Here is an 11,274-nt window from a genome sequence, read left to right as displayed (position 1 = left end):
GTGTTCCTAGCTTTGTATTTGACCAAGATCAAGTAATTATTGGCACATATTTTCTTAATTTATTATCATAGGTTTTCTCTTTCTTTTCTATCAACATGCCTAGTGGGAAACTAGGTATTTTTGCTACTAGTAGTTGCTAATTTGACACAAACATAGAGGAGTATAATTGGGATGCATCAAGTGCTTTTGGGTCTCAGATGCTTTTTCGGCAGCTACCATGTTTGCCTAAAATACCATGCCCATTACAAGTCTAACATGCAAAATGGAAATAATTAACACAATCACTCTTTGCCATATATGCGACCTTGTACGACAAAAAGGAAAGGATGGGTCAATCATGGCATAAGGGGTGCTGAATCATTGCTGACACAATGTTACCGCATGGCTATAATGGCTTTGATTGCTGCTGACCTGCCTGGATTGAACAGAGAAAGGTTTGACTTTTTCTTGTTATTTGAATTTATTTCTTTGTTTTTAAAAAAAATTGAGTCCCTTGTTTTATTCTATTATAAATTTATTTGTCTTAGATTTGGTTGTGTCTTTGTGGACTTTGAATCAAGAGCATGGCAGTGTTTTAGGTACCCTGGTTTTTGTGAAATGGTCAGATAAGGATGTCAGAATATCAAGATTGTTAGGACAATGTGGGCTAAATAGTGCTAAATAATGGGGAGATAATCATTTGACATCTCTGCCTCAAGTGAAAAACATTTTATTTTGGGTATATTGGGCGAAAAACCCATGGCCTTTCATTTTTCATTATTACCTTTTACTACCCATTCTAATTCAGATATTTGTTTGACTTGGTATATTTTGTTCAAATCTAACTATGTAGTTTTCTGTTAGAGGCCTTGAATTAAACACGAGTCATTTTAATTAACAACTATTCCTTTGGCTTTTGAATGCTTGCTCAAATTAGGCTTCTAACTGCTTTTATTTTATTTTATTGCTTAGTTTTAGTTGTGGACATCATTGTTAGAGAAATATTCTGTCCCTGAGATCCCTTATCTCTAACCAGTATAGATGTTGTAAGCTATGTAGCCAAGATTCTAGCCTAAATAAAAAAAGCTTTGGGAAAGCAGTTAGATACTCTTCTCTTTTCTTGTTAGTTTTATTTTGTTTCCCCTTTTTTTGGTCCTGAAGAGCAGAAATGAATATTCAGCATCACCGTTTTTAATAATTGTCTTCTGTGTTCACATGCCCTTCTTTCTGCTATTCATATTTCCTGGTTTGGTTTCGGATGAATTTTCCTTAATTTTCTGATGATGTCCTTCGGTTCTGTTTTGCAGATGTATTAAAATAGCGCTAGTGCATGATATTGCTGAAGGTAATTTTTAACTATATAGTAACTGAAGTTGCTTGTTTTTAAATTTTCAAGTTTTATACTAGATGATTCCCTTACTCTGTTTGGTGTATATGAAGTTTTTACACATTTCCTCTAATGTGATTGCCTCTTACACTGCTACAACAGATGGCTTTAACAACGTGTGCTGGTGAAGGATGTGTTGATCTCTTGTGATTGACCATCCTGTTCTCCAACTTAATTCAACAAGATGGATGGATAGCTTCTTATATTTAATTTCACTTGGTAACTATTGTTAATTGATGACTTTGCTTTCTCAATAATTGAACTGCCCGAAATATCCTACTGGATACAAGGATAAACATTAACTGCCCGAAATATCCTACTGGAATACAAGGATAAACATTACTTAAAAAAAAAAAAAAGTTATACTGTTGATTCTCACTAGACAAATTATTATGCATTTGACAAATTTCCACTGACAAGCGTTGGCTTATGTTACTTTCGCCCATAGATTTTGTACTGACTTGTACATCGGCTCCCCACCCCATTTCTTTTGTGTACTCTTGAACAGAAATGGGCTTATGCATCTTGTGCACATGAACAGAAATGGTATAAAGGCTGAGTTTTATTTTGCATTTAATAGCTATTGTTGGAGATATAACACCATCTGATGGTGTGCCCAAGAAGAAAAGAGCAGAAGGGAGCAGGCAGCTTTGAACGAAATGTGTGAAATTCTTGGGGAGGGATGAGAGGTATTTTCATGTCCATTTTTTCAAGAACATTTTCGTTTTGAGTTTCCTATTTCTGGATCTATTTTATTCCAAGAACCAACTTGTAATTTGCAGCTGAAGAGATTAAAGAACTTTGGGCGGAGTATGAAAACAACTCCTCTTTAGAGGCCAATCTTGTTAAAGATTTTGACAAGGTATGTGTGCGACCTTTTATATGACCTTTGCTTGACCGTCTAGTTGAGAGCAGCAGGAAAAATTGTAGAAATCTAAATTTAGTAGATAAACAAAAGACAACTAAAAGGTTGATAAAATAATGTAAAGTTATCAAAATGCCACAGATTTTAGAATTTAAGAATAGGAGCTCAAACAAAGATATTGCACCCTTCATTTTATGATCTAAATTCATTAAATGCTGTAGTCAATAATATCGCCTGTAACGCAGTAGCTCTCAGACCCAAACAAGAGAGACTGTACTCGATGTCTAATCTTCTTTTGCTTGTAATGAATATTGTCTGAATCAAAAATACAAGTTTGATGCCTAATTGTTCTTCTGGATTGAAAATTGATCATATAGAAAAGAAAACCCTATGCTACTATCACCATTTGTGTATATGCAATATACACGTGTCTATATCTGAATACTTTTGCGTAATATCTGGTAGTTGTGAATAAAATTAGGTTTAGAACTTCCATTTAGAACGCATTCTTCTGATCTCATCTGGTTGTTTACCGAGTCATAAGGCTCAAAAACCTTAAAAATTATTTGTTTCAGATTTATACCGGTTTGTAGTTGTGTCCCATTAGCAACTGTTGTCTACACTTCCCACACACATTCTAATTTCCAACTAATTAATATAAACTCCATCTCTTGCAAAGAAAAAAGCTTATCATCTTTTTAAGGTTTCAGATGAATCAATAATTGAGTCACTTTCTGGTTTTGTAAATATTTTATTGGAAAATATTCTTCTTTAGTATGAAGCATTAAAAAGAGATGAAAATGACAGGAAAAAAAGTCGTGAGCAATATTGCAAAAAACATTACCTCTGTTTCTACCTTTTCTTTGCATTGAAAGGGACGCTACTCTGGCTGTAAACAATATGCAACAGTGGTGATTGGTGATGGGTGATATTATTGGATGAAAGGGTGTGACTGGATCTCCAAGCTGGAGATTTGTTTAGATGATGATTATGCTGCATATGCAAACATAGAGAGAACGAATAATAAGTAGTACATCGAGGAATATGGCGTAGCATCACAAAACTTTAACTTTAGGTGCTGAACTCTCGCAACTTCACTTCTCTAAGTCGCCTTAACTTTTTCCTGGGCCTCTAAGCCTAACCCTGAATTGAAAATTTGAGCAAATATAAGGAATTGTTGCTTCCTAACATCAAGAAACATGACAATAGCAAATTACAATTCTTGTTCCAGCACATAGAGATTTTGTTTTTGGCACAACAGTAAAGTTGTCACTGCATGACCTAGTGGACATGGGTCAGGTTGTGAAAACAGCCTCTTGCAAACAATGCATGGAAAGCTGCTTACCGTTAACCCAAAAGGGGTCTGGCCCTTCCAGCTTCATGCACCGGTTGTCCATTACTTCTGTATGATAGTCTTAATCTGCGGAGTTTGCGTTTATCTTCTAATTGAACTTCTTTCCTCTGAATTTTGATCAGGTTGAAATGATTCTGCAAGCATTGGAATATGAAATGGGTGAGTTGTGGTAAATGATCTTAGGAAAAGACTGTTGTTACTGGTAGTTGTAAAAAATTCTGCTTTTTTTTTTTTTTTTTTTTTTTTGCTAATAAAATTTCGTCTTGCATTAACATATATGTGTGTGTGTTTATAAATCATAAAGTCAATGTTACCCTTATGATATACTCTATCTGACATGTTTCGTAATGGCAAGTATCTCAGTTTTGTTGTATTGTGTGGCAGAACATGGGAAGGTGCTGGATGAATTTTTCATTTCAACAGCAGGTATACTGTCTAAAAGAAGTACTTATTTCCTTTCATGACTTTATTGTACATTTAGTCTCTCAATTGTACTCAAGAAAACTATTGAGTCATTTGAGTTTTAATTAGGATGATCTAGGGCATGTTTGATTTCCATTTTCAAAAAATTGTTCAGTTTTTTCCCCTTTAAGAAAAACTCGTTTGAGCTTCTGTCAAACATTCTGATCCTTATTTGATGCAAAGCAATCTTGGTTTTTTAAATGGCTTTCAGGGAAATTTCAGACCCAAATAGGAAAAAGTTGGGCAGCTGAGATCATTTTGAGAAGAAAATCTTTACCAGCACAAAGGTTGAGGCGATAATTTAGCTAAAAAGGCAAGCCTTGCTTCTTTAGGTTAGTTTTGTAGTTTTGACTAGATCCTTCTTCATTTGATTTCTTTTGGATTTGACCCTGTTCCTAATAAATTAGATCTACCCGTTTTTTAACTTCTTTGTATCTAATGCCGTGTAAATTATTAACAGTCTCAGAAATGTTTTTTGAAATGCCTTGGTGCTTTGTCTTCTAAGGAACAAAATTGTGGATATTGCAATCATATGCTTTCAATTGATTCTTAAGCGGAGGTAGTATTAAATAAACATCCATTTTGGCATCTCTGGTGTTATAATGAAAAGGAATTCAATCAAGGTGAGAATGATTCTGAGAGAGTGTCGGATAATCATAGATATAATTTTGCTATTGATGTCTTCCAGTGCTCCAAGTATTTGTAAAAACATTTTTAAAATTTTTTACTACTATTATAATTATCTAGATTTAGAGTTTTTGTTCTCAAAGTAAATTCTAACTAAAACATTGATAACTGATTAATTAGGTCCTTGTTAGACGTTATCAATTCAAATTTTCAAGTTCCTCTTTAAGCACAGCATTGATTGTGATGGTTGTTTTCTCGAGGTAAACTGGGGGTTATCATTAACTCAAGTGGACTTGCAATGCAAGAAACTAAAACGGCGATGGTGCAAGAGTTAAAAGTATTTACCTCGGTCCAAAAAAAAAAGTAAAAAAAAAAAAAGAGAAAGAGTTAAAAGTATTTACCATTAATATTGTTGGTTGAAATGGGAGTGGTCTCACTTTCATAACAAGGAAGAGAAACACAAGTTTAAGTTCCAAATGAAAGTATACTTATTGAGAGGGTTATTTCTTAACCGTTTCAGACTTGAAAGAAATTAGTCTTAAGGTCAATCTAACTTGAAAATATCCTTGTCTCACCTAAAAAAAAGTATTTACCATTAATAATTAAAAAAAGTTCTATAATTCAATTAACATATAAAAAGTGCATAAAACATTATTGAAAAATGATGTATAAATAAGGTTTTATAGGAGGAAATATGAGAAAAATTGTGTGGAATATGAAACTTGTTTTTTTTTTTGTAAGAAAAAGTGATAACGTCGAGTTTGGTAATTCGATTGAGGGATTTTTTTTTTTCCATTTTGAATAATTTCTCAGGATAAATAAGATGTAAAAGTTTTACGGTCTTAATATTTTTCGAAGTGTTTGTTTACTATCTCCATTTTAATTTTTTCCGACTCTAAAAATACACATCTCTCCTCTTGTGTTCTTTCTTTAATATTCTGCTTATAAATATATTTTAGAAAAGTACCTAAGGTTTTTATGCTTAAATTATAAAATGACTAGCCGTGTTCACTTTGGAATTTTTTTAGCATATATTCATAACATACCCTCAAGTTGTGTGAGATGTGAGTTGCTGATAGGAACCATGCAATGCCAATTTCAACTCCTTGACGTACTTCGTGGGGCAAGACTAGGAGTGGAAACAGGCTAGGCCAGGCCAGGCTTTACGCCTAACAGGCCAGGCCTGTATTGAAGCCTGTTGGCCTGAGCCTGGCCTGTGGCCTGTGACAGGCCTTATATTCAGCCTGAGCCTGGCTTGTGTAAAAACCTGGCCTGGCCTGAAGCCTGTTAAGAAGCCTGCACTTTTTTAAAAATATTTTAAACATATTTAAATCAACTCAACATTATAATAACTCAATCCAAATTATATAAAATACAAACATAAAATTATCTAAAATATTTAAGTGAAAAATATTTAATATTCAAATGGTAGTATATTATTTTGTTGTTCATGTTTCAAATTATATTATTTAAGTGAAAAATATTTAATAACTTGAGGAGAAGATGTAGTTAAAATGGTCACAATACAAGGGATAAACAGAAATCAAATTCATAGAGGGGTTATTTCTATTGTCAATTGTTGGTGATGTGCGTTAGAAAAACTAAGTAGTTTTGTATAGGTAAATAAAAGTAAAAAATGACAAACACGAAATCATCATCGGGCAGTAGGATTTGAATGAATAACAAAGTGCATATTATAGAAATCATCATCCAAGGTATATTGAAGAGTAATCCAAACATGGTCTTATTCAGGATAAAAGTGTGGTATTAGGCATATTACAATATTAATCAAAACATGGTATTATTTTAAAAAAGTTAATTATAAATTTATAATTATAATATTTTAAAAAAAAAATATAACAGGCCCAGGCCGCCTAACAGGCTTAACAGGCTTATTAAAGAGTCTGGGCCTGGCCTTTTAAGAGAAACAGGCCTTTAAAAAGGCCTGAGCCTGTTTTAATTTGAAAATAGGCCAGGCCAGGCCACAGGCCCCTGACAGGCCGCCTGGCCTATTTCCACCCCTAGGCAAGACCAATATGATCAGACAACGTTGAATGAGTCAATTGTCTTGCAGTAGACAACGTTGAATGGGTCAACCGGATTGATGTTCACCTTAGAATTATCATTCAGGCAAGAATGTCCACCTCATGCTTTGATGTACGCTATATTTAAAGAAAAACTAGTTCAATACCCGTGCAATGCACAGGGTATATTCAAGACAAACGAGAAGTTTTACAACTGAAATTTTTATCTTATTTTTTTTACATGCAACAATTGTTGGGAAGAAAAAAAAAACTGATAGATGAAAGGTTGATGACTCAAATAAAAAATTAGTTTCAGACCTTGATTTGATAATATTTATATTTTCAGTTGTAGTTGAAACTAGATGGTTAGTTGTAGCTCGGCATTTAGCTTTACTACGTTGAGAAAGGCGTGGAACTATAATCAAGTAACAGACCATATTGGTAATAACATAAGTATAAAGCTAATTTCTAAGCTCACAAGCACCCATTTAACCGCAACCTAAGACCAAAGCAAGCATAGTGACCAGATTAGGAGTATAGAAGGCAATAAATGTTTTTTGATTTACCAAACAAATCTGACTCTTATCTAGCAAACCCCTTAGCAAAAATTTAGTAAATGTTTTTGCTTTAGTCTTCATTCTCACAATACATGCAGATGGCATAGACCAAATATATTTATTACTTAGGAAGCAAACAGACTACTCTTTTTTGACCATATTGAAGCCATTTGAAGACAAGCATTTATTTTCTTCTATCAGTATATCCATAGTGACTTAAAATTTAATTCTTAGCCATTAAAAATCCAATTGTCATGAGCTGAAATACACCATTCACAAGACAAATCTAACCTACTCAATATGGCTAGTTTCATTTTAGTACCTTAGGAGCCATGTAAGGACTTTTAACTATCTCATTTAATCTTTCACCTATAGAAAATGACAAGCATCAATAAATAAATCTTGGACAGAGGCAACTAATTGATTAAAGTTAGATTTCTTGTAGTTATAAAATCTCACAATGACTACAATAGATATACATCCACAGTACTCTGTCAAAGCTAGATTACAAAGGATGGTCCTGCACTAGGTCCATCCCTTTTTTATTTTCCAAAATTAAATGTATAAACCTATATATGCTTCACTTCAAGGTGCATCGTAGAAAAAACTAAAACAACAAGGGACAGGAGAATAAACTTTTTAGAATTAAAAATCTACAATACTAATCAAGCACATACTTGAATCAGCAGTTGAATTTCCTCATAACGCAATGATAGGAGGGACTGCTTCATCTTGCAAGCGCATAAGCATAATCTAATTTACCAAGAAGAAGGAACCTAATAGCCCAATAAACAAAAGAAGGCCTTTCACTTGTGAACTTGTTGATTTGAAAGAGCTAATGATCGGTGAGGTCAAGAACTTAGAAGGGAAAAGAAAAGCACATATCGGGATTTCAAACCGAGAAGAGATTTCGTTCTTCAAACTCAAGACAAATCTTCTTTACCCAAATCAATGGAATGAAAATTTGGTGCTTTCATTGTCGACTACATAAAATTAGAGAGGTGGAGATTGAATGAATTGCCAAAAAACTACCTTAAACTAGCTGCTTCTAACGACCACATGTATATATGGCCACAAACTCACATGCACAACCAACCCCACTACCTGTAATTGTTACTTAACCCACACCCATGACCATGGGCTGTTACCATAAAAAAGGCTAATTGTTGCAAGCTTTACGGCAAAATGGAAACTGCCACAATATAATGGTCAAGCACAAAATTTGAAAACCAAAAAATATGCAAAGTGGGAAGGTCTGGCTGACATGTACTTATGGACAATAGCCGCTGAAATTTTATTTTAATCCACTAATTAATCCAAACAATGGCTGCTTTTTGTGAAATGTTAATTTTAATTGAAATATTAATTTAAATTTAAAATTTGAATTATTAATTAAATTTTACTTAAAATATGAAATATTAATTTGAAATTAGAAAATTGCCTAGAACAAAGCCTTAGAATACGGTGCAATGTGGGTGCAATGATCAAAACTCACAACATTAGAAATTACTCCCAATCTTCACTTTCAATTAAAATACAAAATACCAACAGGAACTGCTCCCATTTTCATTTTTTTAATTAAAAAATCCTCTATTAATCTAAGATTACAACCTGCCACGTGGCACGTTGTAGAAGATTATTGATCGTTGATGAAGGCTGAATGTTGTAAAACTTCATATCCACTTTAAAGATTTATATTAATTTGAATTTAAAATATGAAATATTGATTTGAAATCTAAAAAAGTAACCAACCTCAGAAAATTTCACCCAAAAACGTAACAACATGGCATATAATTCTATTCATTTATTTTTTTTAATTTTATAAATATATCTGTAAATTCAAAATGATGTAATTGGGGGACGAATAACCACTTTTTATGAACTATTAATTTTAATTTCAAGTTTGAAATATTAAGAGCTTTTTTTTTTTAAGATTATTGAATTTAATTTCAAACCGGAATATTTTTTAATTGGAATAAAAAAAAACTGCCGATAACAAAGCCATAAAACTTGGAACAATGTGTTCTAGTGATCAACATTCACACCTTGGCTTGCAACCTTACCTTGTAACTAACCACCAAATAATCGTGAGATAGATCATGTTTTAAATTTTAAGTTTTATAAGTACCAATTTTTTTTTCTGCGAATAATTTGCCAAAAACAAAAACATATGAATAGGAGAACATGAATAGAAACATAAACGCATGAATAGGGGAAAATGAGTAGAATTGTGGCTCTTACAAAAAGGAAAAAATGAGGATCATTTATTTACACATTAATGACACCACGTGTCAAGCTGCCAGCAACTCCTACTTTTAGAAACATGGGTAGAAAATAGTTAAAAAAAGTGGGCTTTTTTTTATTAAAAAAGAAGAATATTTATCTACTCATAGATGATGCCCATAAATATATAATAAAAAATGCCACACCTTTCTGGATTTAGTGAATACAACTCTTCCTATAATTTATCAATCTATAAATCAGTTTAAATACTAAGTGGCCAATTTAGATATTAAGTGACATAACCGTGTTTTAGATTTCAAACACAAACTTTCAAATTACATAATTTCAAACAAAAACCTTCAAATTGAATACCCATGATTATATAAAATAATTTGAAAAAAAAAAAAGAAATTCTGTGTCTGTTGGTCTCAGGTAATTTAGATATATACCCAAAAAGATAAATATATTCAACACCTAAATATCAAGTATACTCATATTTAAATCAAGCAAAATTAATCAGTTATAATCATATAAGGTATACTCATATCTAAATCAAGCCACACGGCAGTTCGTCCCCAAAAACTGGTGAATATATTTATATATGACTAGATTGCATAATTCCAAACAAAAACTTCCAAATTGAATACCCACGATCATATAAAATAATTTGAAAACATAAGAAACTTTGGGTTTGTTGGTTTAAACCAAACACAATCCCTCTAGGCACACACGTACAAGTGTTAGGATTTGAATCAGTTTTTAAAACATGGGTAGAAAATGGTTAAAAAAAGTGGGATTTTTTTTTTAAAAAAAACATTTATCTAATCATAGATGATGTCATGTGTCGTGCTGCTAGTAACTCTTGTCTTGTACTATACTTTTATATATTAATATATTACACACAAGTCCCAAACAACACAATTTATTTATCTAAAGTCCTTAAAATCCTAAAATTAGTCCTAAGTTCCCAACGACCTCAAAGCAAAACATTACAATTATGAAAAGATGATTGTGTCCTCATTGATTGAGAAAGCAAAAGAGACGGGAAGAGGGTTCAGTTTGCAATTTTTTTTTTTTGCTGCGTGATGGAGAGAAGCATGACAAAGAAAGAAAGGAGTTCTGCAACCATCTTGATCATCTCCGTTATTTCAAAGAAGCTGTAGTTTTGCTTCATCTTCATTGTATGTCTCATTATTAATAGCATTTATCTACTTATTTTTCGCAGTCCTTGAAAGTTTGATTGGGTGTGGGTGTGTGGTTATTGAGAATATGATTGAGCTCATATGAATTATCAAAGGCTACCTATTTTAATCATATGTGGTATTAATCATTTTAGGTGTGGTTTGATGACTTGTGGGTAGGGCTACAAATTTATGCTTTATTTTTTCATAATTATTGGTGAAAATGAGTCAATATTACAAACTTGTTAGAACCTCCATTATGTGGAGGAAAAATATGTTATTAATAGAGACATCGAAGGTTGTTAATGTAACTGGTTTACTTGTCAACGACAAGTATTTGTCACAGGCTCATATGAAAGATGACACCAAGTAAGTAGCGTCTATTCTATTTCCTTCATATAAGGGACAATTTATTAATGGCCAAAAAAATGAAATATAATATGTTGGAGGTGTTATGAGAACAAAAATGTTAAATGAAGGCACAATATATAAAGAATTTAGAGTAATGATAGCACCAATGGTAGGAAAAATAAGGAGTCAAATTGTTATGAAATTCACAGTCACCTTTGATGAGTATACATTTGTTGATCTTGTAGATGATGAAGATATGAAATA

At 32.5% G+C, this 11,274-nt stretch overlaps 1 pseudogene; it reads left to right on the top strand.

Moving 5' to 3' along the window:
* Window positions 1–297: 297 nt before the first annotated feature.
* LOC114733145 (HD domain-containing protein 2-like) lies at window positions 298–4,347 on the top strand (annotated as a pseudogene).
* Window positions 4,348–11,274: the final 6,927 nt, after the last annotated feature.

This window comes from Neltuma alba, unplaced genomic scaffold (assembly GCF_004799145.2).
Source record: "Neltuma alba isolate B1F8T4 unplaced genomic scaffold, ASM479914v2 tig00012971_pilon, whole genome shotgun sequence".
Lineage (NCBI taxonomy): Eukaryota > Viridiplantae > Streptophyta > Magnoliopsida > Fabales > Fabaceae > Neltuma > Neltuma alba.
The sequence above is the reverse complement of the archived record's forward strand: the minus strand, read 5'-3'. Positions and strand labels throughout refer to the sequence as shown.